Source organism: Petaurus breviceps, unplaced genomic scaffold (assembly GCF_028583685.1).
Source record: "Petaurus breviceps papuanus isolate PSGF00001 unplaced genomic scaffold, PetGlider_PUasm1.0 76, whole genome shotgun sequence".
NCBI lineage: Eukaryota > Metazoa > Chordata > Mammalia > Diprotodontia > Petauridae > Petaurus > Petaurus breviceps.
The window spans coordinates 34,683,535-34,697,699 of record NW_027186473.1 but is presented as its reverse complement, the minus strand read 5'-3'; the positions used below and the strand labels follow the sequence as shown (position 1 = coordinate 34,697,699).

At 35.1% G+C, this 14,165-nt stretch overlaps 1 long non-coding RNA gene across 2 annotated transcripts in view; it reads right to left on the bottom strand.

Moving 5' to 3' along the window:
* Window positions 1-1,672, bottom strand: part of LOC138174789 (uncharacterized) — a 49,457-nt gene extending 47,785 nt beyond the window's left edge. For both annotated transcript variants that reach the window (XR_011171818.1, XR_011171817.1), the window contains exon 1: window positions 1,348-1,672. This is a non-coding gene — a long non-coding RNA (uncharacterized lncRNA). The remainder of the gene's footprint in view (window positions 1-1,347) is intronic.
* Between the last annotated feature and the right edge of the window lie 12,493 nt (window positions 1,673-14,165).

Genomic DNA, 14,165 nt, shown 5'->3' with positions numbered 1-14,165 from the left:
CTCCTCCTCCTCCTCCTCCTCCTCCTCCTCCTCCTCCTCTTCTTCTTCTTCTTCTTCTTCTTCTTCTTCTTCTTCTTCTTCTTCTTCTTCTTCTTCTTCTTCTTCTTCTTCTTCTTCTTCTTCTTCTTCTCTCTGTTTTTAATGAGCATCCATTTTAGGACAAAAAAAACCAATCATGTATCTTAAACAGAAAAGTACAGTTTGAGGGACTCTTGATGTGAGGGGTTTAAAATTCTATTCTGCATTCATTCTCTCAAAAAGCCTTATTAAGCACTTATACTGAGCCAGACACCCTTCTAGGAGTTCTTAAATGGTTAATAAATGTGATCCTGTGAATCTCTGTTCTGCCACACATAGCCCTATATAACCTTGAGCAACTCACCTATCGATTATTGATTAATGATTATTTCTGTATCTGTAAGATAAAAAGATTAGGTGAGAGGATCTTTGGGGTCTCATCAATCTTTGAATCAATATCCTTTTGAATGAATACCACATTTAAAATATACGTTAGAATTTATTTTAAAATTCAAAATAAATTGAAGATAGCATAGACAATTTTAAAATTAAGTGTTTACAAAAATTCAAATGAATATCATCATAGATTATTTAATAGTAATTTTTGAGTGGTTTTCAGGAATTAAACTTTTTATTTCATTTTCCCATGAAGTAGATAGCTGAAGGAAATGCAAATGAGATCTCCATCCCATTTGAAACTCAATGTGGGATCTTTTCATGCACTTCTTTCTGTTTTTTATGCTTTAAACATTCATCTGAAACTCTGACATTTCAGTCAGAACAACAGTGCCTGAACCATCACATAAAAGGATGACTTCCTCACTATGAAAAGAATACACTCCCCATTCTCTGAAAGTATTTTCTTCATATTTTCATGATGATCTTCTTTGTTCTTTTGAGTCTTCTCCCTAAATCAAAGTGCAGAAGTCAAGTGCTATACTTACCCCTCATCATGTGCTTGATTGGGGATGGGTCACTCAGATTCAGAGAGGTTAGCAGAGATTAAGTGTGAGCAGTCAGGAAAGTGACTTTTTTTTTAAGTGGCTCTGTTCTTCATTGTTATACATTATACATCAGAGTGAAATTTGAAGACAGATTTATTATAATATCTGGCAGAATGCTTTGTATGGTGCATTTATAATGCAAAGCTTGTTATCTAAAATTCAAAGCATTATTTTAAGGAGAAACTATATCATCTCCGTAAGACAAACCCAGCTTCTATAGACAGAAGTTTCCTGGTGCTGGAAAGTGAGATCTTGAAATATAAGTTATGGGAACTTAAAGCCATTGAAGATATAAAATGAAAAAGACATTGAAGAAGAAACGTACCTGGTGGCCATTTGTAAACATTTAGTAAATGTGCTCTGGCTTAGTTTCATTTACTCAGGATATCTCGATCTCCATTTCACTTGCTGGTCGCAGCTCTTGTTTAAGTGTTTCCCTGAACCTGAAGAAACTTTTCTGCCAATATCCTTGAAATGCTGTGATCATTTATCACTTCAAAGAGATCTAGAACTTCCAGTCTTCTCATCTTATCATATTCCAATTTGCATAATATTTTATATTAAGCAGAAAACATGAAACAAAAAATACTTTTCTATCTTTCAGGATGAGTATATTTTCCACATATGGTTGTCCTGTAATTCCAACACATATGGTTGCTTTGTTATTCTAATGTCAAACCTTTTAAAGAATGTCCATCCAAAGTTTGCTAACCTTTTTTGAAATGTGGGTATGGACCCCTTTGTCAGTATCATGAAATCTATGGACCTATTCTCAGAACAATTTTTTTTAAATGTTTAAAAGACATAGAATAAGTAAAATACATAGAACAGAAATTAACTATATATACATATATCAAAAGTTTTAAATGCTAAAAATGAAATACATAGAATAAAATAAAATACATAGGATAAAAACATAAGTATATGTGTATATATATACATATAAACCCACACAAAATTTCTATTTGTATGTGTAGATGTATATATCATATTAAAAATTAAAGACCTTTGGAATAAGAAAAAAGGCATTTCCCCAGAGAATGCTAAAATAACAATACTCAAAGTTATTGGACAATTGTTCCTGATGAAATATAAGAAAGCAAAAGATAAAATAAAAGATATTAAATGATAGTAACTAAAAATTCAAAGTTTTAAAAGGTATGTAAATATCACTGATTTATTTAGCAGACATATTCTTCTGAAATTCAATTATGGTGATGGGAATAGAGAAAGATTTCATCTCAGTAGGTAAAATAAAATCTTAATAAAAAGCATAAAAGGCACAATATCAATAATTTAAATCAAATGTATCTTTGATTTTATAGTATGCTTTAATATAGAATACATTTGATATTCTAGGAATGCACAATAGCTTAAAAAGAAAAAAAAACACAGCTACATAGAGGTTTTCCCTCAGTTAGAACTAACTAACCCTTATTTTTCTTTTTCTTATGGTAGCTCTTCTAAGCTGCTTCCTGAGTGGCACATGAAACCAACTTTATAAAGCTCTTAATATGTTTCATGGATTCACCTTATTTTCTTTGGACCAGAAGAAACCACAATAGATGACCTCTAAAGTTGAACATGTTATAAATTCCCACCTCTTTCTCCATTTCACAGAAAATTATAGTGTATTAGTAAAAAAAAGAGAGAAGAGCAAAAAGAGGAAAAGAAAGAAGGAGGGTGGAAAGGAAAGGAGAGAGAGAGGAGAAAAGGAAAGCAGGGGAGAAGAGGGAGAAAGAGGACATCAATTAACTTTATCTCAATATAGGCATTATCCATAAGACTTGAAAATTAGATTTTTCTCACTATAAACAGTGAGAAAATTCACCAGAAGAGATGATCGAGGCAAGTATAACTTTATTTTTAAGGAATAATTTAATTTTAGAATACAATTCTAAAAAAATTAGTTATGTGACAAAAGAGTAAAGCCAGTTTTTTTGTGGTTGGGGCTATATTGCTGGAAACATCAAGACACAGTTGTGTTCAATAAATGAAATCTGCACATATATCCGAACAAGAGGATTTATTCAGCTAATACCCTGCCCCCTCCAGTTCCAACTTTATTTATTTGTGTGATTATAAATCTGGTAAGGGACATTCTTCCTCACAATGAAAATAGTCTATTTTCTATTAATACCAAATAGAATTATTACAATTATATTAGCTGTGCTGTATAATTCCAAGTCTTTCATTTTCCTAAAACAAGTAACAGTTAGAATGAACCTATAAATTATTTATGCTTATATAATGTATAGCTACTTATTATGTATTAAGATATAATATGTTATAAATATACTTCAATATGTATTTATTTAATGAAAATGATTTATTTAATATATAAGGTGTATAACATATTTATTAATTCATATTACACACATAAAATTTATATATTTACACATTACATATAATTTTATATGTTTGTATAATAGAAACTGTCCATTCAATTCCTTGAACTTCTCAATTTGTATGAGCTCTATGAAGACCTGAAAGTAGACATTTTGACCCCTGGAGCACCTTTCATAAAATGTGCTCTCAAAACAATTTTAAAGACAATTTTCGTTGACAGTGGGAGAAAAAGATATACTGTGACTGAAGGCCTTCTTGTGAGAGACAATCTGCTCCACTATCCCATTAGAATGAACCAGGAGATTAACTTCTATTCTCAGTGTTGGGAAGGCTATAGGGACTGTATGGCTTTAGGAGCAAGGAAGCTTTCCAGCTGGTAACTCTTTTCTGTAATTATTCTTTCTCACTGAAAGGGTGTAAGTGACAGAGCTTTCTGAACTTCAGAATCCTGAGGCTACTTTCTGGTTGCTGTGTCCTAGTTGTGTCTTTGCCTCAATCCTCATTATATTTCAACTATTCACTGGGGGAAATAGAGGAGCATTTACACCTTAGATCTTATCACAACTTCAACCTGCTCCATTTTACAAATTCTGAATTTTGAAATTCCCTTCTTAAATTACAATTTCCATTTTCCCAATCTCCCTATCCTTTATTATTCCTATTCCTGTTCTTAAACACCATAAAAACCTTAATTATACCTCAATTCCTCAGTTGTTCTAGTCTAAAAAACATTTTTGCCTAATATTCTTCAGTACTCATTTACTTTCTTTTTTGGCCGTAAAATAATGCCCTTTCTCCCATTCTTAACTCTTACTCAATTGTTCTGCTACCAAGATAATTCTTATCACCTGTGTCTTCCACCTTTAACAGCAAGTAAAGCAAGATTTTTGTTGTTTTTCTGTATTGAGTTTTAGCCGATCAAATGCCTTTGACTGAGTCTTGCCTTTGATTGAAGAGTCTTGCATTGGAAACACTATATATTGTATCGCTTGGAGGGAAAGGACAGAATAGAGAGAGGAACAGAGCTGAGAGAGAGAAGCCAGCAAGAACAGGCTAGGGGGACTTGCTTGTGGAGAAACCTAACAGAAAGAATGTTTGTGATGTCAGTATTCTCTGGAAATTTCTCAGAGAGAAGCCCTGTCTGTTGATCTCTGTTGATTTCTCAAGCAGAAGTCCAGTCTTTTGGTTTGTGTTAGTTTTTCAGACAGAAGACCTGCTAATGTGTATAAATATCATTTTAGCCCTGTTAAGCTTTGTTTTCCCAGAAACAGAAGTTGTGGGTAGGAGCCCCTGGAGCCTGCTGTCAAATGGGGAGAGCTTGGAGTGTTACAGACCCTGCGAACTAAGACAAGGAGCAGAAGTGGAGAGCTTCCTGTTTGTGAATCCAGGCAAGAGTTGGGAGCGGTTGTAACACATCACAACTGTTTACTGGGCATTACTTTGTAGATGTCCTGTCAGTACCTCAAACTCAACACTTCCAAAAGCAAACTTATTAATTTTTCCCCAAAATTCATCTTACTCCTATTTTTGTTTTCTTATCTAGACTCATGCCTAGTATCATATTTAACTCTACACCCTTGCTTACTTTATACCTTCAATTAATTTTCAATTTACATCTGCCTTTACAGTATTTGACATTCAGCTGCTCCTCTCAATTTTGTCTATAGCTACCGTTGTGTAGGTCATAGTGTCTTTTCAATGGGAGAATGTTTTTTTTTTTTCAATTTTATAATTCTTAACAAGTGTTCTTCATTTCACTGTATCCCTCCTTTGGCCTTCACTTCCAAATTCAGTGCTTAACCATTTCCTTCCTGTGATAGTAATGGCAATTAAAGATTCCCCTGTATTGGCTTGGTTTTCAAATTGATTGTATTAAAACCCAGAGCTTGTTAATCCCACCTGTGGGATGGACTTTTTGATGTGAAAAGAAAGTCCTGACTGGGAGGAGCTGGTGACGTAGATTTGGAGAGACAAGAGAGAGGCGGAAGTTCTTTTTGGAAGCAGCACCTCGTGTAGGGGGAGAGACTAAGGGATTGCTGGTGGCCGCTTTGAATTGCCCTGGACTTTTGAGACCTGCCCCCTGAGCTGCCAAGGACTGAGGAGACATGGCTGTTTTGCTGGTACTTTGTCTGTCTGTTTTGATGTTATTTTGCCAGATTTGTCCACTGGTGAAAGACTGTCCTGTTGAAGAAGTCCTGGAACCTGGCATTTGGTTAAGAAGGCCTGAGACTGTCCTGCAGACAGAGAGTGAATACTGTCCACTGGTGAGGGACAGTACTGTTGTTGCAGGGGTCTGGAGACTGTCCGGCAGACAGAATGAATACTGTCCACTGGTGAAGGACAGTGCTGTTGTTGCAGGGGTCTGGGAGCCTTTCTGTTGGTTCAGAAGCCCTGAAGAAGGATTTTCTTGTTGTATGTTTACAGAAATCCTGGGAGAGGGCTTTGCTAATGTGTTCAGGGGTTCTAGGGCTGTTCTACAGACAGAGGATAAATTCATGAAGGGACTGGCAATGTATCTTATGGCCTTGCTAAGCCTTGTCTCTCCAGGAACTAAGATTGCTGAGAACTTGCCTCGTGTCAAGATGAAGAAAAGACCTCCATTTGGGTATTAAGTGCTGTGTTTAAACTTGATGTAACTCTGGGGTAGATTCAATTGTGATCCAGGGGTGGGGAACTTTTGACCTTTTTGTGTTCTATGGTTGAGCAAATGAATGTATTTTACTTATGTTTGGAAACTAATCTCCATTTGAGAAGAGGGGCTTTGTGGTGGACTTAATTAAGGTATAGCCTAGGGGTGGAGAAGTATTTAGAACAGAGACTTTGTAATTGATTGAATGATTGGAAGGTCCTGGGATGGGGTAGGCCTTGGAGATGATTTAATCACACTTAGTAAATGCTGTATTTTGAATGATGTCATGTTTTGATCTTCTCTGTTCTGGGTTTGTTACTGAATAAAATAGAGAGCACCTATGCTGGTATTTTGAACCTGGGAAGTTGCCTTTGCTTGGTATTACATTACACTTCCTCTGCTGAAAATTATTCATTGGATCTCCATTGCTTATGGAACTAAATGCAAATTTGAAATAATAAGGGAAATCTACCTCTCCAGGACTTTTACCATTTACTCCTGGTTTTGCCTTCTCTAATCAGATTAAGTTTAGCATTTTAACATTACTAGCATAATCACCACATTTAGATCCTGATATGAAGTCAATTCTATCAGTAACATTGACAAAATGCAAAAATGGAGGGGTAGACAGTGGGGTCAGAAGAGGAAGTCCTAACTATATAGTTTAAGCGCTATTTTAATATGGAAAAAATAATGGCAATCATACCATGTGGACACAGAATAGTCATTAATGAGTTGCTTACTTTTTTTGTTACGTTTGTACTTCATTCTTGAAGAAGACCATGACATCAAGGAAATGATGACATGACTTGCAGTTGATTTTGATTTGAGTGAGGTAGCATTGTACAAGATAACCAGCCTCACTTTCTCCTCCAGAACCATCTAGGGCCAGTGGCCACATATTCATCAGGAAAACTGGATATGAGTAAGGATGCAATGGGGGATCCTGGCCCTTTTAGTCTAAGGTCTGTTCAGGTTTTCACTTTGAGTGAGGTAATGTCCATTCAGTCAATAGACCTCTTTAAGAAGTGAGACAAGGGATGGCCCTTTAATTAAAAAAAAAAAAAAAAGACTGGGAGGTGAAGAACCTCTGGGTTGCTGGCCAAATTAGAAGCAATTACTATTTACATTTACTCTGATTCAGGAGGACCTGAAAATAATAGTCATTAAGTGATACTTATTAACATATTATTGTTGTCTAATCTATGAGCTCTGAAGTGAAATGGATTTAAGGTTTAGTCTTTGAGAGAGGGATCTAGAGAGTAAACTCTAAGTTAAGTAGTCAGCTTTCAGCCTCTAAATTTTTCTTCCTTTTGTGAGGCCAACTTACATTTTTTTTAGCCTTACATTAAGGGCCCATAGCCACTTGGCACTATCCTTTTGGCTTCTTGGTTGTTCTGACTTGATGATTAATCTTTCATTGTGTGTTATTTTAGATGTAAACACTTCTTTTCTATTCTTCTATTTTAAGTAAACCATAGCCACTGACATACTCAGATATAACTCAATTAATTCCCTTTTACTATCTGGGGCACAGATGGGGTAGGGAGGAAGTTAATTTAGATACAAACCTATCATCATTAACATCTCTACTCTTTATATTTTATGTTCCAAATTCAACATCTGATTTTCATTCTGTGTTTTAAAAAAAAATGTCTGAAAGTATCAACCTTTTTATTTAAGTCTTATTTGTGAAACATCAAGTCCTGGCTCTGACCATTTTATTCACAGAAAAGTCAGTAATGGTCACATGATTATTTTCTTATCTTCCTAACAGGCTATCTAAAAAAAAAAAGTTTTCATTATGTCTTCCCCACCATTCAAAAGTCTCAACTAATTTTTTCATGCATCACATTTGCCTTCTGCTATATGAGCCTCCCAAACACCAATGAACTAAGTATCTTTTTTGTCTTCCCCCCACCCCCATGATAAAAATAATCATAGCAAAACATCCTTATTAGATTAGAAAACTTCCCAGTGGGACAATATTCCTAAAATGGTTTCTGTCATTCTTGCCATGTCTTCTACCTTTAGTCATTCTACTTTATCTAGCTAGAAAGACTTTCATCCTGAGGATCTCACTTCCTAATACTTAGAGTCATTCCAAAGTGTGGTGGGCTATCTTGGCAGGTAGTAGAAACCTTTTCCTCAGGGAAGTCTTTAAGAAAATAATGTGAGAGGTAGGCCCAGAAGGCAGAAGCCTCAGAGGCAGGCTGGGAGGAGGCCTGATCAACTCGGGGCAAGTCATCCCACCAACCACAAGGGCCACTGCCAGGGCTATTACCAAAGGGCTGGGACTGGAAAGAGAAAGGTAAGAAGCAAATGAAGGGCCCCTGTCCGGGACAGCAAATACTCCTGGGACTACCACTCCATAGCCCAGAAATTTTAAAAAAGCCCCTATCAGGACCTCCAAGGACCAGGATGGCAGAGTGAACCCTTCCTGTTCCAACCTCCCCCACCCCCCACATACACACACACATACACACTGAAAATATAGTAATTATTGCCCCAGGGCAAAACTCTCAACAGTAAAGGCTTGGGAAACCTAAAGGAAGGGCAAGGCTAGGGCCCTGCCTCAAAATGCATAGAAAGCAGACTACAAAGACTCTGGAGTACTACTATCCTCAGAGGGAGGAACAAAACTCAGAGGGAGACAATGTGGACTCCACACCCACAGCTGAAACATCAACAGGGAATGGGTCCCAAGCACTGAAAGTTCTCATAGATGAGCTCAAAAGGAACTTTAAAAACCAAATGAGAGAGATAGAAGACAAAATGAATAATTCTTTTAAAATCAAAATTGCAGAAGTAGAAAAACATTATAATGAAGAAAACATCTCTCTAAAAAGAAAAGTGTATGATATGGAAAAGGAGCTACAAAAACTAAGCAAGGAAAATTATTCGCTAAAAACTAGAATCAACCAAACTGAAACAAATAACTCTATGAGGAACCAAGAATTAGTCAAACAAAACAACAAGAATGAAAAATTAGAAAAAGAGGAAAATATCTGAATTGAAAAATAACTGACCTGTGAAACAGATCCAGGACAGATAATCTGAGAATCATAGGCCTACCAGAATATCATGATGAAAAAATGAGCCTGGACAACATTCTCCAAGTGCTCATTAAGGAAAACTTCCCTGAGATACTAGAACCTGAGGGCAAAATAGAAATAGAGAGAATCCACGAGACAGCTCCTAAAAGAGATCCCAAGCTGAAAAGTCTTTGAAATGTTGTGGCCAAACTCAAGAACTACCAGGTAAAAGAGAAAATACTTCAAGTGGGCATAAAGAAACAATTCAAATATCAAGGGACCACTGTGAGGATAGCATAGGATTTGGCATCCTTTACACTGAAAGATCAGAGGCAGTGGAATAAAATTTTCTGGAAGGCAAATGAGCTCAGGTTACAACCAAGGATTACTTATGCATCGAGACTGAGCATATTCTTCCAGGCAAAGAGATTGTCATTCAATGATATAACAGATTTCCAGACCTTCCTGATGAAAAGGCTAGAGTTCAATAGAAAATTCAACCTCGAATTACAAGATGCAAGAGTGACATAGAAAGGTAAACAAGGAAAACACACACACACACTGGTATTTAATAAGAGCAAACTGTTTATAGACTAGTAGAGGGTATGAGTATAAAGTACACAAAATGATGATTAAAAAAAATCTTATTAAGGGCTACAAAGGGACTGCAATGGAAGAAGAGGAATGAATGAAGTGAAAAAAGGTAAATTATGCCACACAAAGAGTCATAAAAATAATATAGCAGAGGAAAAGAAGGGAGGGAGATGAGTATTATATGAGCTTTTCCCTCATTGGTTCTGGTGCAAGGAAGAAATAACAACCAATTAAACATAAGACTCTATGGAGAAGAGATGCAAAACGTATCATATTAGAGAGAAAGAGGGGAGGGTGAGGAGCTTTGCATGAGATTTGTTCCTGTCACTCTTGGTGTGAAGAAGAAATAACATACTTCATTAAGTATAAAAATATCCTACATGAAGTAAGAGGGAGAAAGGGCTACAAAGGGGAGGGGGTTGTAGGGAGGGAAGAATAATTGGAAAGGGGAGGAAAAGGGAGGTGGGCTTATAAGGAAATACTGAGGGAAGTGGTGGTTAAAAGGAAAACTATTAAGGAGGGAAAGGGAGAAGGAGAGAAAAATATAAGCGTTAAAAGGGGAGGGAATAGCATGGAGGGAAAGAAACAGATAATAATCATAACTGTAAATGTGAATGGAATGAACTCTCCCATAAAATGGAGGCAGATAGCAGAATGGATTAAAAATCATAATTCTCCAATATGCTGTTTACAAGAAACACATCCAAAATAGAGGGATGTACACAGGGTAAAGGTAAAAGGATGGAGTAAAATATATCATGCCTCAACTAAAGTAAAAAAAAAAAAATCAGGGATAGCAATCCTTATCTAAGATAAAGCAAAAGCAAAAATTAATCTAATTAAAGAAATAAGGAAGGAAACTATATCCTGCTAAAAGGCACCATCGAGAATGAAGAAATATCATTACTTAACATATATACACCAAGTAGTATGGCATCCAAATTCCTAGAGGAGAAGATAAAGGAATTAGAGGAAGAAATAGATAGCAAAACTATACTAGTGGGAGACCTTAATCTCCCCCTTTCTGAACTTGATAAATCCAACCACAAAATAAACAAGAAAGAATTTAAGGAGATGAACAGAATTTTAGAGAGGATAGGTATGAGAGACCTCTAGAGAAAACTGAATGGGGATAAAAAGGAATATACTTTCTTCTCCATGGTTCATGCACATACTCAAAAATCGACCATATTCTAGGGCATAAAAACCTCACAATTCTGTGTATTAAGGCAGAAATATTAAATGCATCCTTCTCAGATCATTATGCAATAAAGGGCCATGGAATGACAGACTAAAAACTAATTGGAAATTTAAAAAATTTAATCCTAAAGAATGAGTGAATCAAAGAAGAAATTATAGAAACAATCAATAATTTCATTCAAGAGAATGATAATAATGAGAAAACATACAAAAATTTGTGGGATGCATTAAAGGCAGTTCTTAGGGGAAGTTTTATATCCCCAAGTGCATACATGATTAATTTAGAGAAAAGGGAGGTCAATGAATTGGGCATGCAATTGAAAAAACTAGACAAAGAAAAAATTCAACCCAATTAAATACTAAATTAGAAATATTGAAAATGAAAGGAGAGATTAATAAAATTGTAATTACAAAAACTTTTGAATTAATAAATAAAACTAAGAGCTGGTTTTATGAAAAAAAAACAATAAAATTGATAGACACTTAGTCAATATGATAAAAAAAAAAGAAAGAAGAAAAAATTATGATTATCAAAAATGAAAAGGGTGAATCTACCTCCAATGAAGAGGAAATAAAAAAATAATTATGAATTATTTTTCCCAGTTGTATGCACATATATTTGACAATCTTAGGGAAATGGATAAATATTTGAAAAATACAAGTTGCCCATATTAACTGAAGGGGAAGTAAACTACTTAAATAACCCCATCTCAGAAAAAGAAATTGAACAAGCCATCAGTCAACTCCCTCAGAAAAAATCTCCAGGGCCAGATGGATTTACTAGTGAATTCTATCAAATATTTAAAGAACAATTAATTCCAACACTCTACAAACTATTTGGGAAAATTAGTGAAGGAGTCCTACCCAATTCTTTTTATGACACAAATATGGTACTGATACCTAAATCAGGAAGAGATAAAACAGAGGAAAAAAAATTATAGACCAAACTCCCTCATGAATATAGATGCAAAAATTCTAAATAAATACTAGCAAAAAGACTATAGCAACTTATCGTAAGAATAATACACTTTGATCAAGTAGTATTTATCCCAGGAATGCAAGAATGGTTTAATATTAGGAAAACCATCAGTATAATTGATCATATCAACAATAAAACTAGCAGAAATCACATGATTATCTCAATAGATGCAGAAAAAGCTTTTGACAAAATACAACATCCATTCCTATCAAACACTAGAAAGTATAGACATTAAAAACACTTCCTTAAAATAATAGCTAGCATCTATTTAAAACCACCAGCAAATATCATATGAAATAGGGATAAGCTAGAACCATTTCCAATAAGATCAGGGGCGAAACAAGGGTGTCCACTATCACCTATCTTATTCAATCTGGTACTAGAAATGTTAGCAGTAGCAATTAGAGAAGAAAAAGACATCAAACTAATCTAATTAGGCAAAGAAGAGACCAAGCTATCACTCTTTGCAGATGATATTATGATTTACTTAGAGAATCCTAGAGAATCAAGTAAAAAACTACTTGAGACAACAAATAAATTTGGCAAAGTTGCAGGATATAAAATAACCCCACATAAATCCTTGACATTCCTATGTATTTCCTATGAAATTCAACAGCAAAAGATAGACAGAGAAATCCCATGTAAAGCTATTGTAGACATTATAAAATATTTGGCAATCTAACTGCCAAAACAAACCCAGGACCTACATGACCACAACTACAAAACACTTTTCAAACAAATAAACTCAGATCTAACTATTTGGGAAAATATCAATTGCTCGTGGTTGGGCTGAGCTAATAAAATAAAAATGACAATTTTACCAAAATTAAATTATATATTTAGAGCCATACCAATCAATTTACAAAAAAAAATACTTTATAGAGCTAGAAAAAAATAGTAACAAAATTCATTTGGAAGAATAAACTGTCCAGAATATCAAGGGAATTAATGAAAAGAAATGCTAGGGAAGGTGGACTAGCTATACCAGATTTCAATATGTTTTATAAAGCAGCCGTCCTCAAAACTACTTGGTACTGGCTGAGGAATAGAGTAGTGGATCAATGGAATAGATTAGGCATGTGACATTCAGCTGTCAGTGACTACAGTAATCTATTGCTTGATAAACCCAAAGACCCCAGTTTTGGGGATAATAATCCATTATTTGACAAAAACTGCTGGGAAAACTGCAATACAGTATGGAAGAAAATGGGCATAAACCATTATCTAACACCATATAGCAAATTCAAGTCTAAATGGGTGCATGATCTAGGTATAAGGCTTGATACTGTAAGCAATCTTGGAAAACAAGAAATAGTTTACCTTTCAGATTTGTGGAGAGGAAAGACTTTATGACTAAACAAGTATTAGAGAGCATTATCAAATGCAAAATGGTTAATTTTCATTACATTAAATTGAAAAGCTTCTGTACAAACAAAGCCAATGTAATAAAGATTAAGAGTGAGGTGGGGAACTGGGGAAAATAATTTTACAACCCATGTCTCTGATAAAGGACTCATTTCTAAAATATGCAGAGAATTGAGCCAAATCTATAAGAATGCAAGTCATTCCCCCATTGATAAATGGTCAAAGGATATGAACAGGCAGTTTTCAGAGAAAGAAATTAAAGATATCTATAAGCAAATGAAGGAATGTTTTAAATCACTATTGATTAAAGAAATGCAAATCAAAACAACTCTGAGGTACCACATCTCACCAGTCAGATTGGCTAAGATGACAAAACAGGAAAATGACAAATTTTGGAGAGGATGTGGACAAATTGGAAAACTAATGCATTGTTGGTGGAGTTGTGAACTGATCCAACCATTCTGGAGAGCTATCTGGAATTATACCCAAAGGGCTATAAATAATTTCATACCCTTTGTCCCAGCAATACCACTTCTAGGGTTGTATACCAAAGAGATCACAGAATTGGGGAAAAGACCAATATGTACCAAAATATTTATAGCAGCTCTTTTTGTGGTAGCAAAGAATTAGAAATTAAGGGGGCGCCCATCAATTGGAGAATAGCTGAACAAGTTGTGGTTTATGCATGTTATGGAATACTATTGTGCAATAAGAAATGTGGAGCAGATGGACTTCATATTTATCCAGAGAGGTTTAATGAACTGATTCTGATTGAGAAGAGTAGAGCCAGGAGGAATTTGTACACAATTACAGACACAACATATGTGTGATGACTAACTTTGATAAACTGGACTCTTCTCAGCAATCCAGACACATAAGTCAAACCCAAAAGACTCATGATGGAGAGAGATGTTTACATCCAGAGAAAGAACTGCAATTGAACTCAGATTGAAGCAAACTTCCTGCCCTTTTTCATTGTCTTGTTTGGTTTT